General features: G+C 34.3%; 1 protein-coding gene across 13 annotated transcripts in view; it reads right to left on the bottom strand.

The window, feature by feature from the left end:
- Positions 1–22,380, bottom strand: part of PPFIA2 (PTPRF interacting protein alpha 2) — a 468,430-nt gene that overhangs the window by 337,360 nt on the left and 108,690 nt on the right. The gene's annotated exons all lie outside the window — the stretch shown is intronic.

A 22,380-nucleotide genomic window follows, 5' to 3' on the forward strand; every position in this document is an offset into this window, starting at 1 on the left:
ATAATGTATGTAAAGCACTTAGTGTCATCATTACCCTCTCATTCAGAATCAAATCTACTTTCTAAATTTCTTTTTTTTCACCAATAGATTGTATTGCCTTTCTTGATTGCCTTCTGTTACCCAGAATTCTCTTTTTACTGAAATTCAGGATCCAGATCCAGTGCCCCCTCTTCCATGAAGTCTCACCAGTACAGAATCTTTTTTATTTTCCCTCCACTAGTCTGCACTTCAGTTGTAGCCCTTATCAAGGTCTGCAATAGGTGAGTTATTAGCATATTGGTGCACCTGTCCACTCAACTAGGAGCTCCTAGAAAATGTGAATTGTGTTCTTCATACAGCAGCCTATAAGATCTGTAAATATGTGAATCAGACCATTCCATTCTCTTTCTCTCAACTCTTTAATACTTTCCTTTCACACTTCAGAGAAAATCCAAAGTCCTTTCCAAGCCTACAAAGCCATGCAATATTTGATCATGGCCCTGCCTGTCTACTTCATGCCATTATGCCCCTGCACACTATCCAGTGGCCACACAGTCTCCTTGCAGGCCCCAAAATATAATGTCAACTGATACAGTGAAGATCTACTGAGCAGAAGCTATGAGTCATATGCTATTCTAGGCATTTAGGGTACATTGGTGAATACAATAAACAAATACCCTTCTTTGTAGAGCTTCCACTATAGTGGGAAAGAAGTGCAGAAACCACCAACATAATAAGTAAATCATATTGTACCCCAAAAAGGAATAAGTGCGATGGAAAGAAGTAGAGCAGGGGAGGAGGACAAGAACTAGAGCAAGGGAAGAAGAGATTAGTTAGTTGTGATTTCAAATCCCATATTAAGCATGTTCACCCCTTAGTATTTGCAACTGCTATTCCTTTTGCCTGGCTCTCCCCCAAGCCCACCCAATATTCATATAGTTCCTTCTATGAATTATTTAAGTGTCTGCCCAAATGTCAACACTTCCAGAAGTCCCTGTCTGAAGAGAGTGTAAAAAGTATACTCCCAATCCCCACTGCAGCTCTCTATTCCCTTAATCAGCTTTATTTTCTTCACTTCATTATATACCTATATATTTGTTCATTTAGTGATGAATATATTTTTTTCCGTTTTATTAACTGTTGTATTTCCAGTGCTTAGGACAATATTTGCCATAAAGTTATAATAAATATTTATTAAATAAATGAATGCAGGTAATAATTAGCTTCAGCTAATGGTTATTAAATGTGAAAGGTAGAGCCAAGAAAACTGAAATTTAATCACCAATATATTATTTCTCAATAATTGGGAAAACATTTTATATTAAAAAATTCTGCTTTTTATACCCATGGCACTTTTATAGATAACAATATCCTGCCAAACTTCTCTAAATGAGATCCCTCACTCATTAATTCAACAATTGTTAATTGAGTGCTTGTAACATTCTAACTTTTGCACTAAGCACTGAGGATACAACAATTCAGAAGACGGATATAATTTTTTTTTAAAAAGCATCTTTAATTATTAACAAACTTGCATACATATATATATTATATAAATCAAAACACAAAGATTGTTTGTGAACATCATCACACTGCTTCTTTTGAGTTAAGTCACCATTCAAAACTGGTGGGTTGAGAAAAGAGCATGGAGAGGGGTGGTTAGAGTGGAACAAGGAAAACAAGCTAGGAGGCTGAGCAGGTAAACGCAGATGGTGGCTCAGACCAACGTGGTAGTGGGGAAGCTGGTGAGACCTAGCTGGACTCTAAAAATATTTTGAAGGTAGATTTGGATGTGAAGGAAATAGGAGACAAGCAAAACTCCAAGAATTTTGCCTACCGCAAATGGAAGGATGGAGTGGCCATAAACTGAGATGGGAAGATTATGGTTGGATCAGGTTTGTAAGGACCATCCAGAGCACAGTTTTCAACATGTTGAGTTTTAGATATCTATTAGACATTCATGAGGATATGTCAAGGAGGTAGTTGGACACAGGAGCTTGGATTTCAATGGCGAATCCTGGAAAGAACTATAAATTTGGGAGTCTTCAGTGTATAGGCTTAAGTGTATAGGAGTAAATGTAGAGAGAGAATCTTCCAGCACCCCAATATTATAGAATCCAGTGAAATGAGGAAGGACCAGCAAAAGAAGCTAAAAGCCTAAAAGCTAAAGGGAGCTAAAAGGAGGCGCCAGTAAGCATCACACTAGGATTGGTGTTTCACTGGTGGAGCAGCCCACTCTTATGCTCCTGCTTGAAGCAAGAGCCTCCTATCTAGAGCGGGGAGGCTTTTGTCCAAGCTGATAACTTGGACAACAAGCCAGGTGGATTGAAAAAGAAGGTGGCCTTTTTCTGGCCAACCAGGTCACATAAGCCCACAGTGGTGACCAATGAAGGGACAAATTATCACATAATTATTATCCTATTCTGACTTTAATGGAAGGTCAGGATGGGAATATACCGATAAACAATATGTGTTTGCAATTTGATATAGAGTTCAACACCAACACCAAAATAATCTGGAGGGCTAGATGTCAGTGCTAAGGGGTATAATATAGGTTCTTTGAGTGAAATGTTGACATAATCCAGTAACTAGTAATTTAAACTTTTTTCTAAATGGAAGAATGTATGTTAAATAAAATTAAATGTGGAAGCCCACAATATAAGATATACAAGAGTGGGATTTCTTTGTTTGAGGCAGAGGTAGCAGAATCAGAGACCTGCCTGTTCAGAGTCCCTGTTGGACTGTCCTTGGGGCATCTTGACACAGTCCTAGGGCCCTGGTAAACATGGCTTAAAAGCACTGGCAGAAGCTTAAAAAGAAAGCAGGTCAGAGATGAAAAAAATTGGCACTTGAAGCAGTCAGGGAAGGTCTGGGAAAAATGGACCAGATAGAATAGACCGAGCCCAGGTTGTCAATACTTTGGATTTTCCCCCAGAATTATGACATCTCAGTTACAAAACCTCCAAAACTAAAAAAAAAACATACTGGGGACAACCAGGGTAATCTAGCAATAATGTTAAGTAAATTATAATTTAAAGAGAGAAGATTTATAGTCTAGAAGAAAATAAAACTGATGTGAATAAGAATACACATATACAGTGAAGTTCATCCATTTCAGGAATATATTAACTCTAAGGTAAGGGGGTAAAAATGCATTTAAAAGTTTTTTAAAACAAAAGGAAAACAAGACAGTGAATATGCTCTTCCACAACTACCTCGGGAAAGACAGAAGTTGCAATGAAGAGCACGCTTGATAATGAACCTCCAATTGCATCCAATATCAATCTATTTTAATCGCATGGGAGATTAGCCTTCCTGCAAGAACTAAGTGGAAGTGTGAATAGAAAAGCAATCTTGTAGGGTCCCTCAAGAGGAATATTCCAACTTATTTAGAGATAAAAGACTTTCAGGAAGTATTCAAAACAGTGAAAATAGAGACACTCAAAATGCATGAACTAATTTAAAAGAGTAGATAAGAAGGAATAAGTGTCATGAGAAATACAAACTGGTATTTATAAATGCTCATCAAAGTGATGAGGAACTTAGGCAATTTTAATGGCTTAAAATGATATAGCATTAACTTCATCCATCTACTACATAGAATTGGGACATTTTTTCTGTCTAAGACTGAAGGATATATCACTAGTTTACAAATGTGAGCAGTGAAATGATCTGTCAAAGATGTCAGAGTAACTTACATTTACAATATAAGACTCTCACTACCACCTGTTTTCAGATTGTATATCCAGTATATCCACAATTGTATCTGGTGGGTATGTGGGTACAGCTCCTAAAACCAGACATTTGAACGAAGAACAAATGTCCTGATGATTAAGATATGTATCTGGACATTTTCTTATACAAATTTGATACAAAAACACATGACAAGGAATGAAACTCACTCATTTTCTCCTCCTACTAGAATTATGTAAATTATATAATGGGAGGGAATTTTTTTTTTGCTCATTGCTGTAACCTTAAGGCTTAGAACAGTGCCTCACATAAAGTTACAACTCAATGACTATTTATTGAATGAATGAAGACCAGTTAACATACACAAACCAAAGTGACAACACTATTCCCTGGAAGTCAGTAAAATGTCCATTTTAAACAAGCTACTTTGCATAGTAGAATTGTAGACTTACACAGGTAGGAGGCCCCAAAATATATATTCACTCTTTAGAAAAAAAAAAGACATTAGTTATTCCCAATATATAAATAATACACTGAGTTTTTGGTGAAAATAGAAAGATAACAGTATTTGGTAATCAAAACAAACCATAAAAATTAAGGAACTAATTTTTCTTTTTTTTCTTTTTTTTTCAGTTTTAATATTTTTTATTGAAGTATAATTGATTTACAGTGTTGTGTTAATTTCTGCTGTACAGCAAAGTGATTCAGTTATACATATATATACAATTTTTAAAAAAAATATTTTTCCCATCATGGTTTATCACAGGATATTGAATACAGTTCTCTGTGCTATACAGCAGGACATTTTTGTTTATCCATTCTATATATAAAAGCTTACATCTGCTAACCCCAATCTCACACTCCATCCCTCCCCCTCCCCTGTCCCCCTTGGCAACTACCAGTCTGTTCTCTATGTCCCTGATTCTGAAGAAACTGATTTTTCTAATTTTACCTAAGCCGGTAATCATCAGGGGTGATTCAGGAAAGAGAAAAGCTTTAAAACATGGTTAGGTGGCATAAGGCTTTTCCACTCAGACTAAAAGTAGTCCAAAGTAGTTAAAACCAAACAAAACCAAAAAGTATACAAGCAAAACGAACCACAGGGTTGGTTAAAATTCAGCTTGCTGGTGATCCAAAAGAGAAATGAGTATTCAACTTTGATTTCTTAAAAGGACTCTATGTGTGTGCCTGTGTGTGTGTAAAATGGGAAAGAGAAAAGGAAACTCTTGCATTCTAAATAAGTTTATCACAGGTGCAATCATCCTTGTGTGATTACTATGTTGTAATTATTCATTTGATATAAATGTTCATATAGTAATTATTCATTATTGTATACAAACCTCCAGCCACAGTGGTATAATTTCTTCCTGTCGTATACTCCCAGATGATTCTGTTTATAGTTTTATTAGAAGGCTTGTAACTGTATTTCTTACATTAGACTTATTTGTATATTCATCACCCTCAATTCACTGTCAGTTCTTTTAAACAGCATGTATAATGGCTTACTAACCTTTAGCATTAATATATTGACAGTTGGATCATAAAATGTGACAGACAAATCTGTACTTTTGTATTTTCACCTATAAATTAAGACTGTAAGCCTCATGAAAGTAAAGATCCTTATTCACCACTATATTTTCTATGCCTCAATGTTTAAAACAATATCTATTGAATGGTTAATTAAAAAGATTTCTAATTTTTGTATTCTTATGAAGAACCATAGACATCAGGATAAATAGCCTGTGTTATTATGATACATGTTAGTTTAAAAAACGTATACAAGAATACTTTAAAAAGTAGAATTCAAGTTAGATAAATCAGGACACCAAGAAAGTTTTTGTGGAAACGGAAATTATTATGTGCTAGCTAAAGATATCGTTTTTGAGTTTGGAGTCTATTTTGAAGAGAGAAGTGTTAAGCACATCATTTTCCACCTAAGATGTGATGAAAGTAAGACTGTGATATTGGGGTTAAAAAAGGCAAATTTTACTTAGTACTCTTTTATCTCCTGTAAACAAGTCAGCTAAATTTTGGGCACTACTCAAATAGCTGCATAAAAAGAATAATAAAAAACACACAGGCATACAACCTAAAACAATATTCACTATTTTCTTGATCAGAACACTAATAATCCTTTATATTGAATCACCTCATATTATTTTGCACTAATTGGTTATTGTGATTAATATAGCTTCCCCTTGCCAAGGGAAAAGATTCCATGTGAAACAGTGAATGGGAAGGAACAGGTTCAATGGAAGAGACAGGTAGGTTGAAAAATGGATCTTCATCTTTACAAACACTAAAGGTCAAAATACACTCTTCCTAGTAGTTGACAATCACATGCCAACGTGCAAATCCAAAAAATATAGAGTAGATACATGACTGTTACTTTCTGTATACCCAATTTTTTAATTATTAATTTCTTAGGTTCCAAGCCAGGCCAATCCTATAATTTGTACGTTGCTTAGCACTTGTCCCAAGTCACAGTTTTATATACAATATCTAATCATGATAAGGATGATGATGAAATATCTTAAAGGTTTCCCCCTCAAATTCTACCAGAGACAACAATGAGAATTTAGACAATGACATACTCTTTACTGGTTTTGGCCTTTCACAAAATTTTGATAGAAGTAACAACTTCTAAAATACAGGTTATATAAATTTTAGAGTCTTTTCATATGTTAAATATGATATCAACTTGCAAAAGTGAGGGAGGTTAGGCCATCTTGCAATGAGCTACCTTATTAACAAAGCACTTGAGTAACTTAAATATTCATTTAAAATGTGAATAATTGGGCATATTTCATATAGAATGACATTAACTCTGTTAAAGCATAGAGGTAATGATGCTATGATGTTGTCCCTATAAATTAATCACTGTCTGAAGTGGTACTAGAATTTACCCCATGCTCACCACTGTCTTGCAAAGAGTTGTCCTGTGTCATAGAGAAACTTGGCTCAAAACTATGGTCATTTAAATAAAAGTTCATGACAGTATGGGACACGTCACTACTGTGTACTTATACACTTTAACTAGGGTTATGGTTGGGGCCTAAGCTTATCAATCTCCATAACTGTGATACGTCAAGGTTGTCTGTAATATGTCCAATTTGCATGGACATGTCCTAAGCACTTGGAAAGAGCTGTGAATGAGGAATTCAAAGCCTATATTTACATCTTGAAACAAGAAATTTAGCAAGAAAAAGTATGCTTGCCCTCAGATTCATTACTGAAATTTGAACTCCCTTCGGATGGCACCCCACAAATGCAGGAAAACTCAGTGTGATAGGAAAGAGCTGAAGGCTGTGTATTAAAAACCTTAGCTGGTATCATAGATACATTAAGGTCACGACATGATCTTCCTTGCAAGGTTCCTTGGTCAGACTTAGCAAAAATCTCCCAGCTTAAAAAAAAAAAAAGCCTGAAAAAAAGCCCCAAAGAGCTTTCAAAATTCAGCCAAAGTTTACTGACACATCTGTAATATCTGAGAGGAAGCCTTATCACATTTGGTGACAGGGTGATACACAGCTTATGCACAGACCACGAGAGCTGACAACACATGCGTAGAGCAGGGTTCAGGATGGGAGGCAGGTGAGTAGGAGCATATGTGTAGAGAAGTGGCTTCTATCTCTCCACTATGCTCTGGTGCCTCTCAGATACAGAGCCCAAGATTCTCCATCTCCAGTCCTGGCAAACTTTTCCTCTTTTTTGCTCTTCCTCTATTTTTCCTCCTTTTATATCCTTTCTCTCTCAACTTCTTCTATTAGTCCAGGAAATTTGTTGATCTCTAGTGTTCTGGTAATTCAGTAATGGTCATTAAAAATTTTCACAAGAGCCAAAAAAAAAAATCATCTGGCTTGGATTCAGATGGCATGAGTTGAATCCCGGCTCTGCTACTTTGTATAGCGGCTATTTTGTGTCCCTGGGCAAGATTCTTGGCTTTTAAAGTCATGGTTTCTAAGGCTGTAAACTGGCTACAATAACACATACCTGAGAGAGTTCTTGAGAAGACTGTATTTGAACATCTTATTTGAAAATAACTAGCATTATAGGTAGTAAAATAAAAGATGTATTGATTTCATTTATATTTCTATTATTCTCCAGTATTTTTCTAAGTATTATTGTTATTTCCTGATTCTTTCTCTCTTTTATTTTTACTCCCCATAATCCTTTTATGTGCTATACCTTAGCTGTTTGTGATAGAGAGAAATGTGATGCATAAGTCACAGAAAGAGGGAGGACCAATTCTCAATAGCAATCATTCTCAGATTTCATTAAAAACCCAAACATAGGGCCTTACTTAATTGAGAGAAATGCCCAGTTCCCATAGCAGGATATTTAACACTAGATTTTGTTACTCCTTTTCTAAGTTAGATTATAAACTCATGCTGATACCATTTATAGCAAGTTTGTAAATGTAATGTACACATCTTACCTACCACAGGAACATTAAAGCACGTGGAGAGGACTTATCCTAGGTCAAAAAGGACTTTAAAGCTACCTGAAAGAATTCTTCTCTGTAAATTGAAAAAGAAACTATTTTCAATCTTTTTCCATTGCACATCAAAGGGATGCTTTCTACTAATGTAGCCTATTTCAACTTATAAAATCTCAAATTTACCTGGTGTGAGGGACCACAAAAATATAATTCCAGAAAATATTTAATCCAGTATTATTACTACATCCTTATTAAATTAAAAAAATCACATACTTTTAAAAATTAAGGCATGTAACCAAATAGACACAATGTTGGATATAAATAGAAATTCTGCCAAGCTGTTTGAGTCACCCTGCAGTATGTCTGGTGGAATGGGCAGAGTACTGCAAACAATAATGAAATAAATAAAACTGGAATTGTGTTCTGAACAGTATGTTCTTGGCAGGAATTAAGGTGATGCTATCATAAAGGACACCTGCTTCCAGAAATTCAATTGGGAAACTCTGTTGCATTATTTCCCTGGGAACAAAAGCATACATTTTGAATGATGTGCGTTATTTTGGGAATTTGTTGGGTTGGAGGTTAGCATGGGCAGAGATTTTTGAAGTACTCAGTATATCAAATCTTTCTTTAATCTCTAAACCCTTTTTTCCTCTTTGATCTTAGTAAAGAAAGTACTCATTTTATGCTACGTTACCTTGAGTCATAGGGATATAGACAATACTAATCAATCCACTTTTACCTCTCAAAATAGATCTTAATCTATAAGGGATCCTTTTTTGCCTTAGGTCTTATATGATGTGCTTGAAAATAGATTATCAGTGATTAGGCAAGGGTCACCAAAATCCTTGACAATCTTTAAAAATTAGAGTCATTTTGATCACTGAAAGACAGTCACTCTCCTAGGACAGTACTGGCTGTTCATTACAACTGTTTTTCCACTACATCATTATGAGAAGGGTGTAATCTTTTTCTGGTGTCGCACATGGGATGTATCAATTGCATAGCTGTAAACATCACAACCTAAAGGAAAATATGTAGCTTAATTTGTCTTCATTTCCAAGTTTGAAAAAAAATTAAATACCATATAGTTAAAATGGTACCCTTTTATATATTCTGACAATAATACTAAATTCATGATCAAAGATAACTCACAACATCCACACATTAAATGCTGCTGAGGTGGTCCCTGGAATTTCAATTATTTTCATAGATTGCCCTCTTGTGGCCATATATGATGCTACGAACAACAAAACAAAAATGCTACATATATTTTGTTTTGTTCTATCTGGTAAATGCCTTGAGGTTTTATTAATATCTGAATATTCATTTTATAACATTCAATGATAAAATACCCATGAATATTCTTCAATTTGAATTATAAGCAAAATACTGATTTCTGAAAATTCACTATTGGATGCAATAGAATTATTCAAGAAATATAATAAGTAAAAGAAGGTTTAATATGGTTATTTATTAGTTTCAAACCATGAACATTCATTGATCCATAAAGCTAACATAATGGTTTAATTTCATAAAATAAAGTTTTAGTCCTACCTTTAATATAATTTTCAGGAGAAAGAAATTTTAGAATATAATAGTAATATCTAAGCTTAGTATTAGAAAAGTACTACTACTGGTATTAAAAAGAATTTCTCCTTGGTTATCTGACATACTTAGTAAAGCACTTTTATTCCCAAAGACAGCTTAAAATAATACCACTATGCTATCAGGCACTTAAGCTGTTAAATATGTATTGATCCTGGGCTGGCTATTTAAGCTTTCTCGGTCTCAGTTTCCTGATTTGTAAAGAGAGGAATTTGAGCCAGGTGATCTTGACTAACATCTATTTCATATGTGACTACATCCCATTCACAAGAACTAGCTAGCAATCAACAGCTCTGTTCTTGTTTTTACTTTCTCCACCTGATTTCTAGAATGCAAGGCAAAATATCTATTGAGTTCTCATTTTTTGAAGCTGCTGCCTCCTGATCCCATTTGCAGGCTTCAGAGATAGTTCTTTTCAGAGCAAAGGGATTCAATGACACACAGTGTTTACAGTCTCCTGTTGTTCTCAGTGCTAGAACAGCAAGGTGTGGCCCAGAGCCAACAGAATGGAGGAAAAGGACCACAGGCAAAGGGAGGCTGAGCAGGCTCCCCTGGGTAAACTAAATTAGTTGACCTTTCTACCTCTTCCAGAAGGGACATATGCCAAGAAGAAAGGTAAAACAAGCTCTGTGGCTAATATCAGGATCAGAAATGGACATAAATTAGATCATATAAGCTTTGTAAATATTTACATAACATAGATCTGAGGAGATATATTTATATATAGTGATTTTATAATGTATCGATTACACCAATAAAATGTATATTCATTGAATGAGCTTTAATATATGATTTAACGATAGATTTAAAACCTATGCATCATTAAAAAAATTTTTTTTAGATGTAAAGATTTTTTTAAAAAGCTGATTAATCTCTTGTACATTTAAAACTCCTAGAAAAGAACATAAGCAGAACACTCTTGACGTAAATCATAGCAACATTTTTTTTGGATCTGTCTCCTAAGACAAAAGAAATAAAAGCAAAATAAACAAATGGGACCTAATTAAACTTAAAAGCTTTTGCACAGCAAAGGAAACCATGGACAATACAAAAAGACAACCTACTGAATGGGAGAAAATATTTGCAAATAATATAACCCATAAGGGGTTAATATCCAAAATATATAAACAGCTCATACAATTCAATATCAAAAAAAAGATATGGACACAAACTAAGTGTCCATCAACAGGTAAATGGATAAAGAAGATGTGGTGTGTGTGTGTGTGTATGCATGTGTGCATACACACACACACACACACACACACACACACACACACACACACTAGAATAATCCTCTACCTCAACCAACCCAAAGGTCAATGGTATGTTAAAATGAAGGGAAAACAAATGATAATGTTGTATGAAATTATAAAATTGTTATATAAAAAGACAAGCAAAAGGCAAAATTCAAAATTTGTTTTTCATTCTTTTTCAACATTTTTCTGGTGATAAATACAGAATATCTAACTCGTGAATTGTTGAATTTTAATTTGGAAGATATCATCTCAGCCAAGTTACAACATAATTACCACAATGTCTACTATTCAGTGTTTATGCTTCCATAAACACTTTCACTCCAATACTGCATTACGATGGCTCCTAAACATTTAGGAGAAGTGTGTTCAGTGGCAAAGACTTCATTCCTGACAGACCTGATATCCATTTCTAGCTCTCACCTGTTCTAGTTACAATGTCCCAACAACCCTCTTCACATGTAAAATGGTAGTAATCATAGTACTTACCTCATAAGTTAGTAACATGACTTAGTGACATGACATAATGCCTTAGGGATTTGGCACATTATCTTGTACAGGATAACTACTCAGTACATGTTAGTTATAAATATCAGCAATGTTAAGTCAAGGATGAGTCAAATATATACTGCGTGAATAATAGTTGTGTCCATTATTAGGGACACACACTATGTTCATTTAGGCCATATATTTCTACTGTTGTAAACCATTAAAATGTACAAGAAGTAGGTGTTTAATATATTTCTTTTTTCTCCTAGAAAATATCTTTAATACATGTGCCTTTACATAATATATTGCATACACCACAGTGTGGTGAGCACATTTTTCTTCAATGAAATAACACAGTCCTTATTCACATATATATGACTAGCATTCTTAGAATCATCTTTTTTACACATGTTTTTTAAAAATTGAAGTATAGTTGATTTACAATGTTGTGTTAGTTTTAGGCGTACAGCACAGTGATTCAGCTATATATATATATATATATATATATATATATATATATATATATATATATATATATATTCTTTTTCAGATTTTTTCTAGTAACCTTACAGGTTACTGCAAAATATTGAGTATAGTTCCTTGTGCTATATAGTAGGTCCTTGTTGTTTATCTGTTTTATATATAGTAGTGTGTATATGTGAATCCCAAACTCCTCATTTATCCCTCCCCCACATGTCCCCTTTGGTAACCATAAGTTTGTTTTCTGTCTGTGGGTCTATTTCTGTTTTGTAAATAGATTCATTTGTATCTTCCTTTTTAGATTCCACATATAAGCGATAGCATATATTTGTCTACAGGTGTTTTTACATGGTGCTAATGTAGACTTCTTATCAAAATACAACTCTCGAAAGTATTCATTAACAGAAAATACAGGAAATATTTACTAGACCAGACAATGGAGTCCTGTGCTGGGTACTGGGCCAGGTACAGGAGATTTGGTGAAAATTTTCTCATTGTCCTCACCTTCCAGTTTCTGACAACCTTGTGGAAAGCAGATATGCAAACAATTCTAATACAATGTGATGCATGGTCACCTAGGTACTCAGCTAAAACAACTAGTGCTGTAGTCATGGTTAGGTTAGGATGGGGTTTTTTTTTTTTTTTTTTTCTTCATTTTTTTTTTTTTTTTCTTGAAGGACAGCAAGAAAATACTTGCAGAGATTTCCCAGAGGAGGTGACTTTTAAATTTGTTCTTGAAAGCTAAAAAGGAGCTGGCCAATAGAGAAGAGTATGGTAGATATAGCAACACAGCATTTCAGGCAGGAGGAATTTTATGATCAAAGGAAAGAAATCTTAATAAACTAAAGATCACACATTTATACAGATGAAAACTGTATAATTAAATAGAAAAAGATAATGAGACAATGGAAACTATTAAACAAGATAGAAGAGTGTAAAATTAGCCATAATCCCTTATTATGATGATATCTAAGGTAATTTTATTTTTGTTTTGTGGCTGTGTGTTTTGTGGGGGGGTAATAGAGGGATTGTTTCTATTTTTACTGGGATCTCAGGAAAATATATGCCAAAAATGAGAGAACCAGGTACTTAAAACTCTGCTGGACTCTTTAGCAAAACTTGGAAGTAAAAAATCTATTTATAGGTACTCTCTGTGGTAAGCTGGTATTCACTTTGGAATGGCTTGGCATATAAGTAAAATGTTCCCACTTGTTTTTTTCAGTAAAGCAGTTTTTGTACCCTGCCACACCAAGTATGAATGCAAATAGAAGTTGGAGCTTTTTTTCATTTCTAGAAATGTCTGTAATCTTTTTAATAGTGGGTTTTGTTCTCATGAGCTGCTCTACATAAATTGTTGGTTTGAAGGTTGGCATCGTTTTGTAACTTGCAATATGAATTTTATAGTTAAGGGTTTAAAATTATGTATAAGGCAAAAAGTCTCCATTCTTTCTTTGAATGTTCCTGCTGCAGCTAACTATTCCCATTTTTCATAGCCAGAATGATTTCTATGAGCTTCTTTTGTGGAATGAAAAAATGTTTAAGCTTTCATTTTGTATTCTTTAGAGCAAAGGGCATATTTCTGGTCTTCAGGTGACTTGATGAAGTGGTCCAATCCAAATGTAACTTGGCTGTTCCCCAGAGCAGGGAAAGCTGTTTAATAACTTTTTGAAATTGAGTCATTTTCATGTCTTACACATTAATTCCCCACAGTTAAAACAAGAGCCCCCAGAGGCTCTTGCACTGCCCTCTTGTGGAGAAAAGTGAAGTATTTTTCCTTTAAGGAACTTGCTGCACATTATAATACAATTTTCATAAACAGTACTTGTCATCATAATTAGTTTTGAGAACCACATTAGACAGTGTAATAATTTTATTTCATCCATCAAACATAATTTTGAAAACTCAAGAGGAGAAGGAAAGTCTATATTTATCCACCTTCCATGTTTTTTCTTCTTTCCTAATGTTCCAAGTTTCCTTCTTTTATCATTTCCTTTCTGTTTAGAGAATTTCCTTTAGACATTCTTTTAGAGTAGGTCTATGGGTGCCAAATTCTCTTACTTTGCTCTCATCTGAGAATTTCTTGATTATCCCCTGCATTTTTAAAGGTTATTTTCACTGGATATAAGATTGTGTTGACAGATCTTTTCTTTCAGCATTAAAAAAAAATACTACACCACTTTCTTCTGACATCTAAGGTTTTTGATGAAATTCCACTATCATTTGAATTGATTTTTTCCTATAGATAACATGTCATTTCTCTCTGGTTGCTTTCAAGACTTTTTCTTTGTATTTGTTTTCAGAAATTTGACTAGAATGGGAAAATGGGGAATTTTCAGCTAATATTTCTTAGAAGACGTTTCCAGCCCACCTTCTTTCACTTTTCTTTTTTAGACTGCATTGACATGAATGATAGAGATTTGGTTTCAGTTCCATATGTGTGTGAGACTATGTTGTTTTTCAGTTTATTTATTCCTTTTTTCAGATTAGGTGATTTCTATTTCTTTTAAATCTCCAAATTCTGTGATTCTTTTCTCTGCCTTCTCCATTCTGCTGTTGAGCCCAGCCATTGAGTTTTTATTTTTGTTATTGTACTTTTCAGGTCTAAAATTTCCATTTGGTTCCGTTTATATCCTCTACTACTTTGATGAAACTTTATATTTCTTTGCTGAGACTTTATTTTTTATTTTTTTCAAGCATGTTTATAGTTGCTCATTGAAGCATTTTAATGATGGCTGCTTTAAAATCCTTTACAGATAATTCTAACAATTGTACCATCTTAGGATTGATGTCTGTTGATTGTCATTTCTCATTCAGTCTGAACTCTCCCTCATTCTTGGTATGCTAGTAATTTCCTATTGAAACCTGGACATTTTGGGTATTATGTTATGAATCCTGAACCTTATTTAAATTTTATGTTTTAGCAAGCCTCCATTGACTACTCCAGTGGGTGAAGTGGTTGCTGCCTCATTAATTCCAGGTAGGGGCAGAAGTCCAGGTTCTCAACCTATTCCTATTGCCATTCTTAATGGCTTGAAAAATGACAGGAAATTCATTCAACAACCTGATGTTTTAGGTTTTTCAGTGTCCTTGCCTCCGTTAGTTTGTCTCTGACACCCATGCTCATAGGGCAATGCTTGATCTTTCATCATCAGTGACTGCCTGATTTTCTAAAGCCCAGCGGTAAGAACTTAAGTATTTGACTACCATCTCCAGTGATCCACCTCACTTCTTCCTGTATTCCACCGCAGCTATGCTGTGATCAGATGTACATGTCACAGGGCCACTTACTATAGAAGTTAGAGAACAATTTGAGGGAGGGAAGCTGTGTGTAAGGAATCTAATGAGGAGGCTGCTGCAGAGGTCCAGGTGAGAGATAGCAGCGATTGGGACCAGGGTTCTAACAGTGAAAGGGAATGTTTGGGTTTGAGATGTATTTTAAAGATTTAATGGATGGAAATTGGAGAGTACATTGGTGGAAGTTGGTGATGAAGGAGTAGTTCAGGAACAAGAAAGATTCAAGAATGACATTTAAGTGTTGAACTGAAGTGCTTGACTTGGTGGTAGAACCATTTACTGAAATATAATATATAGGAGGAAAAAATGATGGCAATACTGGATTTGTACTTGAGGTGTTTGTGACATGCAAGTTGTAAAGTGGATCTAGAACTCAGGAAAAACATAAGTAATCAATAATAAGTAATAAATAGCATATGTTGAGAGAAATTTATCTTTATAGAGATAGATAATTTTTAAAGCTATACTTGGAGTCACAAGTTTGGATGATTTTATGGAGAGAGATAAGTAGAGAGCTGAGGATGGGTCCTGGAGCAATGTTTGTCTAATTGATTTTACCCATATATGATCTATCCAGGATGATAATCATTTTATAAATGTGGAGTCTATGCAAAGATTTCTTAGAGCTCCATATTTAATATGGTGAGATGAAAACTGCAGTTCCAATTTTTTCTTTTTATTGTCTTAAATTTTCTTCCCTACTTCAATATATTTTGGAGACTCTTTCCCATATTTCTTCCCTAGTTTCCTGTGGCTTTTCTCTTCTCTCCTTTGAAGGAAGTACTTATTAGCAAGGGAATTGTCAAAGCCTTTAGTGTGTCAAATAGGAAAGCCAACAATCTTGTTCATCACTATGTGCCTCATGAGGAAACAAAATAAAACTACAAAAGCAAAAAAAAAAAAAAAACTACAAAAGCAATAACAACTACCAGATGAGTAGTGTAGGAGTAGATTTGACTGGTATCAATTTTCCCCCGCTTTTTTTCTCTTAAAACATGTTCCTCTGGATCAAATTTCCAAATACCACCTGCGACAAAAACAACATTCAGCAGATCTCTGACAAAAGAAAATAGAAACTACAATAGAACATTCACTCCTGAGTCTTGAAATATCCCCGACATATCAACATACCACCTACAGCCTAGAAAAATAAAATACAACCACCTACATCCCCTCCCACATCTAGCATGACTCAAACACACACTTTCCCCCTAACCACACTTATAAAGAATGTCTACTCAGTTGAAAAATTTAGTTTTCCTAAAGTCAGCAATAAAATATAATACATTATGCAGTCACAACAGGTTTTATTAATGCTGGAAAATATTTCTGGATTTAAACTAAGAAAGTTAAAGTATATGTGTTTCACACAAAGGTTATAAATGTTTTCTTAATTGATAAAGAAGAACATCCTTCACAGAATATATGCTCAGTAAATGTCTATTATATAGAACTGGAAACTGTCATAATATTTCACTAAAGAGTTCACACTTGTAATAACATATAATGGAAAATAATCTGAAAAATAATATATATATGTATAACTGAATCACTTTGCTGTACACCTGAACTAACACAACATTGTAAATCAACTAGACTTCAATTAAAAAAAGAGTTCACACTAAGATTATAATAACTATATAGGAGTCCAAAATTGTTCATAATCTGGACAATATTCTGCCCTATGTTGAGCCATTAATAAAATGAATGTGAGGTTGTTTTTGAAAGAACCAGATGATTCCATGTTTTCCTATATCAACTGCAATTAGTTACTACCATTTGTACCTGGTACTGTTAATTTTATACTCAACTAACAGGAATAACTTTTTTTTTTTTTAATAAATACTTGAGTTTTGAGTTTAGGGGAAACTTAGATATGATAGATGATCCTCGAATGTGAACATGATTACATACAAATATATATGGTTAGATACATTTAAATTGAATGTTTATGCAATATGAAGGACTATCATAACATTTTTGGAATCTTATTTATATTATGAACATTACGTCTTCTCTTTTATTAAATTAGAATATTTCTTGAGCTATTATTATTCACCTACACTATGCTTCAGGCTGAGATCATTAATCATGGAAAGCTGGGGATGTATGAAATGTCCTTACAGAGGAAAAGTATTCTAACAGTTGGTGACAATGCCAATGACTGGAAACATGATGAGCAAAAATTAGTGCCAGGAAAGCAAGCAACAACAAAAATACCATCTTATCCTATATATTTGATCAAACTTGCCAAATTAATCATAATCTAATCTTCTAAATTCCTAAATATTTAGTTTTGGCTGCCTGTTCTTTTTCTTGTACAGATCTTTGCTCCAAATTTCCTTCATTCCCAAGGTTTCAAATGTCATCTCTATATGGACATTTCTACCTGTGATTTCCATCTAAAACCCCAGTTTAAAATTTTCAATGCCCCAGCAACTATTTCCATTGACAATACAATCACACCTTGTCTAAAACAGATTACTTTCAAATGAGTTTTCTTTCTGATATGTGTTTTGTTGTAATCAGGACACTATTCATAATACTACTAAGGAAATTATTAATTCTACAAATAATATACTAATGACATTTTTGAGCCCTTACTCTATCAAGCATACAGTTATGCACTTTACCTTCATGATTTCATTTAATCCAACCAATCACCTAATGAGGTAGCTATTATCATTTCCAGTTTTTTGCAAATGAAGAAACAAATCAGAACTTATAGAAAATAAATGACATGTCTAAGGTCAGTTTTTAGGGAAGGGAATTAGTGATAAAATTGAACAGACTTTTAATCCAAGTCAACTTTACTGCAAATCTTTAAGCACGTAAGTTATGTTTTTCAATAACAAAGTCACTTAGGTCAAATGATTTAATTTGACTTTTCTCCCTTCTTCAATTGTTTCTCTGATTCCAGGTCCCATTGATTATTGTCTCACAGTGTGTATGGTGATACTGTGAAAAAAAAAAATATATATATATATTTGGTCATTCAGATGACCAAAATATATTACTCATATACATTTGGTCTTTGTGTGATTCCTCTCTCACAGCCCCCAAAACCCTTGTAATTTCCTAAGTGTGGAGAGTGATAAAGTGTTATGTTAATGAGGTGACTTTTGGATAGCTCCTAAGAAAGGGAGCTGGTTGCCAGTGGAACCAACCAAGTAATTAGAGGATCTGAATTTTCAATCCCACCCACTGACCTCCGGGGAGGGGTGAGGGGGCTGGACATTGAGTTCAGTCACCAATGGCCAAGCAGTTAATCAATCATGACTATGTAATAAAGCCTCCATGAAAACCCAAAAGGACACAGTTTGGAGAGCTCCCCAGTTGGTGAACAAGTGGAGATTCAGGGAAAGTGGTGCACCTGGAGAGGGCATGGAAACTCTGCACCATTTCTTCATGCTTTGCCCTATGCATCTATTCCGTGTGGTTGTTCCTGAGTTATAGCTTTTTATAATAAATAGTAATCTAGTGAGTAAACAGGTTTGCTGAGCCACTCTAACAAATTAATCAAACTCAAGGAGGGGGCTGTTGGAACCTCCAATCTGTAGCCTATTGGTCAGAAGCACAGGTTATTTAGCCAGAGCTTACAACTGACTGGTGTCTGAAAATGTGTAAGTGTGTGTGTGTGTGTGTGTGTGTGTGTGTGTGTGTGTGTGTGTGTATCTGGTATGGGGGGTGGGGTCTTATGTGACTGAGCCCTCAACCTGTGGAATCTGATGCTACCTCTGGATAGATAGTGTCAGAACTGAATTAAATTATCAGACTTCTCCCCCTACACACACACATTGGAATGTGGTCCAGGAACCCAAAAAGAGTACCATTTCCATTTCCATGGCTACAAGTCTGGTTGTGGTAGATTACAAAAGTGACCACAATTTTTTTGCAGATCCACCCACTAACAAGTGGAGTACAGTTACCTACTCCTTGAATCTGGACTGGCACATGATATACTGAGGACCATAGAATGCTCCAGAAATGAGGTTGTATGAGTTCTGAATCAAAGTCTCAAGAGACTTCTCATGCTCTGCTCTCCATCTTGAAACCTCTGCCACTGCTGTCTATTGAACACACCTGGCCCATGTAAAAACTAAAAGAAAAACACCAAAGACCTCTCAACTACTAAAATACCTTTACAGACTCCTGTCCTAAAGCTACCATGAATTACCCTGTATAATGATGTCTGAAATCATGCAAAATCCAATAAATCTGTGACTAGTAGTTCTTCAGAGTCATACTTTAATTAGATGTAATAAATTATGAATGAAAATAGCTACAAGTAAAATTATTTATTTGAATTACAATTGGTTATAAGAATAGAGAGATAAATATTGCTATAGTCCAATAATCCTGGTGGGTTTGATTATCTGAGTTGAGGCTTTTGGAGAAAAGATAAGGGCATGCAGGCTGGAGGATATGATGGTGAGATGGTTTCTTATCAGAATTAATAACTGGATTGTGAGTCACCTGAATGTTGGCCACCAGAAGCAACACTCAAGTTTTTGTAACTGAACCTTTATAGTTTGCTGTTGCTGTATATGAAGACACAAAGGCACATTTACAAATTATATTTATCACTCAAAGTTACAGAAATAAGGAGCAAAGAACAGAATCAGGATATATAAAGAGTCTAACAAACTGAAAGAATGAAAGTCAGATGCTTAGTTTCATTAGAAATAATTGCCCAACTCAAACATGTTAGAACAGGGTGGGGAAAACCTGGCTTAAGAAAATCCCATGTTTAAAAAATAAACCATTAAAAGAACAAATACCAGAATGGGTTTTATTCTTCCACAGTTTCAGCATAGAAGAGTGATATGACTTGTTATCAAAAAGTAGTAAGGTGATTTGGAATCCCAAAGCATAAATACAATGTTTGATTTTGCAAGATGATGAAAGCTGTGTTCTTTTTATATTTGGGAGAAGGAAATACTTTCCAGCTCTGGGCTCCCAATTGCAAGAGGAATATCACCAAACTTTAGTCCAACCTTTGAAAGTAAGTTGAGATGAAATAATGTCAAATGTGGAAGCTCTAAAAGAACCAGTATCAATCTAATCCATAAAAAACGTTAAGTTTTTTTCAAGTTAAATTCCATGAAATACTAGATGCATTAATTATCTATTGTTAGAAAAATAGGGATAATGTGCCACAGAAAGATTCTAGAAAAATGAGTATTATTTTTAAGTAGACAATAGTATATTATATGTTACGTATTTTTTAAATTATGATAACAAAATTCGCTTTTGTTAAGTAATCTATTCCCCGGTACAGATCAATGAAGGATTCCCCAGTACTGGTCAATGAACTATTACTATATTCTAATGTCTGACAATTGATCAAAACCAGTCAGGCAAACAGGAATGATGTTTTCGTGACCACGTCTAGCCCTCCACTGGTTATACATAAGTTTGTGGACACACTAAATTCACTCCCTCAATTCTGGTTTCCCTACTTTTAAAGAAAGGCTTTTTGGGGGTCAGGTCATCTTAATAGTTCCTTATAATGCTATTTATTATGTTATGCTAAAAATTAGTTCTAAAATAATGTTCCTATAAAAGGAATCATTAGTAGTTATAATTTTACAGAGGATTTTTATTGATTCATTACATATGAAAAAAATTGATGTATGATTGCATAATAAAATTTTTCTAATTCCATCTTTCCATCTTTTAATTTTCCTTAGGAAAAAGCATGAGGTTTTATTTCTATGCTAATAATTTAGTATAGTATAAATTATAAGCACTGTTTTTTAAATGAATTATTATTCCTTTAATATTCCTGTCTTCCATTACATATAAGCATATATTCCCACAAGGTGGTGCTCTTTATTTAAAAGTTCCAAAAGAAAGTAGTTTTGTTCTATATTTGCATAGTGCTCAAAGATATAGTACAGGCTTCAGCATATTGTAAATGATCAAATGAGCAGTGAAAATGCATTTGTTACTTAAAATTTATTTTTATTGATCATTTTACTTCACTTATTGGATTAAAGTCAGATTTTTATTTTAAAAATGTTAAATGTACAAATAAGTTGTGGTGGTAGCAATTCAGTTACTGAGAATTTAGATGTTTTAAAAATTAAGAGTTAAGATATGAATTGGAAAATGCATTCTATATATAAGCAAAAACATGGAGGGAAAGATAATAAGAATATAAGTTTGTCTGGAACAGAAGTTCTTCTCTGGATATAGAGGGAAGCTATAATGTAGCATGGAAACAGTGTCTAGAAAATCTTTAATATCAAGCCAAGTACAAAGAAGTCATACATTAAGCACATTTTATTAACTAGAATTCAGCTATTGGGGAAGGGGGGAGGAAAGCAAAACGAGGGGGGGGGGATAAAAAATAGAAAAAGAGAGAAAGAAGGAAAGATATAAAGCAGAGAATGAATAATGACTGTGATTTTTCTTTTTATCCACCATTTCTTTCAAGAATCTCATTTCTTGAGTATGAGGTAGGAAGTTTGAATTTGCGATTTCTTCAGTGCCCTTAGTTCCCTCAAGTCTCTCAGAGTATTAACTCTCACCTTCTAAGGCCCATGATAATGTTCAAAATTTTATATTATTTGTTCACATCACTCATCAGTACTAGGTAAAGAGTTTACCTAGTAACCAACCAAAGGAAGAATAATAAATTCTAATACTGGATAAAAAAAAAATTGGGTGAGAGACTTCCCTGGCAGTCCAGTGGTTAAGACTCCGAGATTCCACTGCTGGGGGCACAGGTTCGATCTCTGGTCAGGGAACTAAGATCCCGCATGCCGCACTAAGATCCCGCATGCTGCACTAAGATCCTGCATACCGCACAGCGTGGACAAAATAAAATAAAATTAAATTAAATTAAAATTTAAAAATAAAAAAAACAAAATAAATTGGGTGAGGAGTTCTACTTCCACTTAGGATAATAGAAAGTGTTAAGAGAACATTGCTCCTATGCTAACAATGAGAAAAAAAAGGTGATCTAAAAACATCATAATTTTTCCTTTAACAATCAGAGAGCTGAGGATGCAAGGCAACCAGATAAACCAAATACTCAAGGTTGACAAGACCCTCTGAGGAAACACAGGATACTCAAACCGCTGAGACAAGTAAAAGCAGTCATAAAAGTAGGTGAGAAGAAATAAACTCACATTT

Source organism: Balaenoptera borealis (genome assembly GCF_965194805.1).
Source record: "Balaenoptera borealis genome assembly, chromosome: 13".
NCBI classification, from domain to species: Eukaryota; Metazoa; Chordata; class Mammalia; order Artiodactyla; family Balaenopteridae; genus Balaenoptera; species Balaenoptera borealis.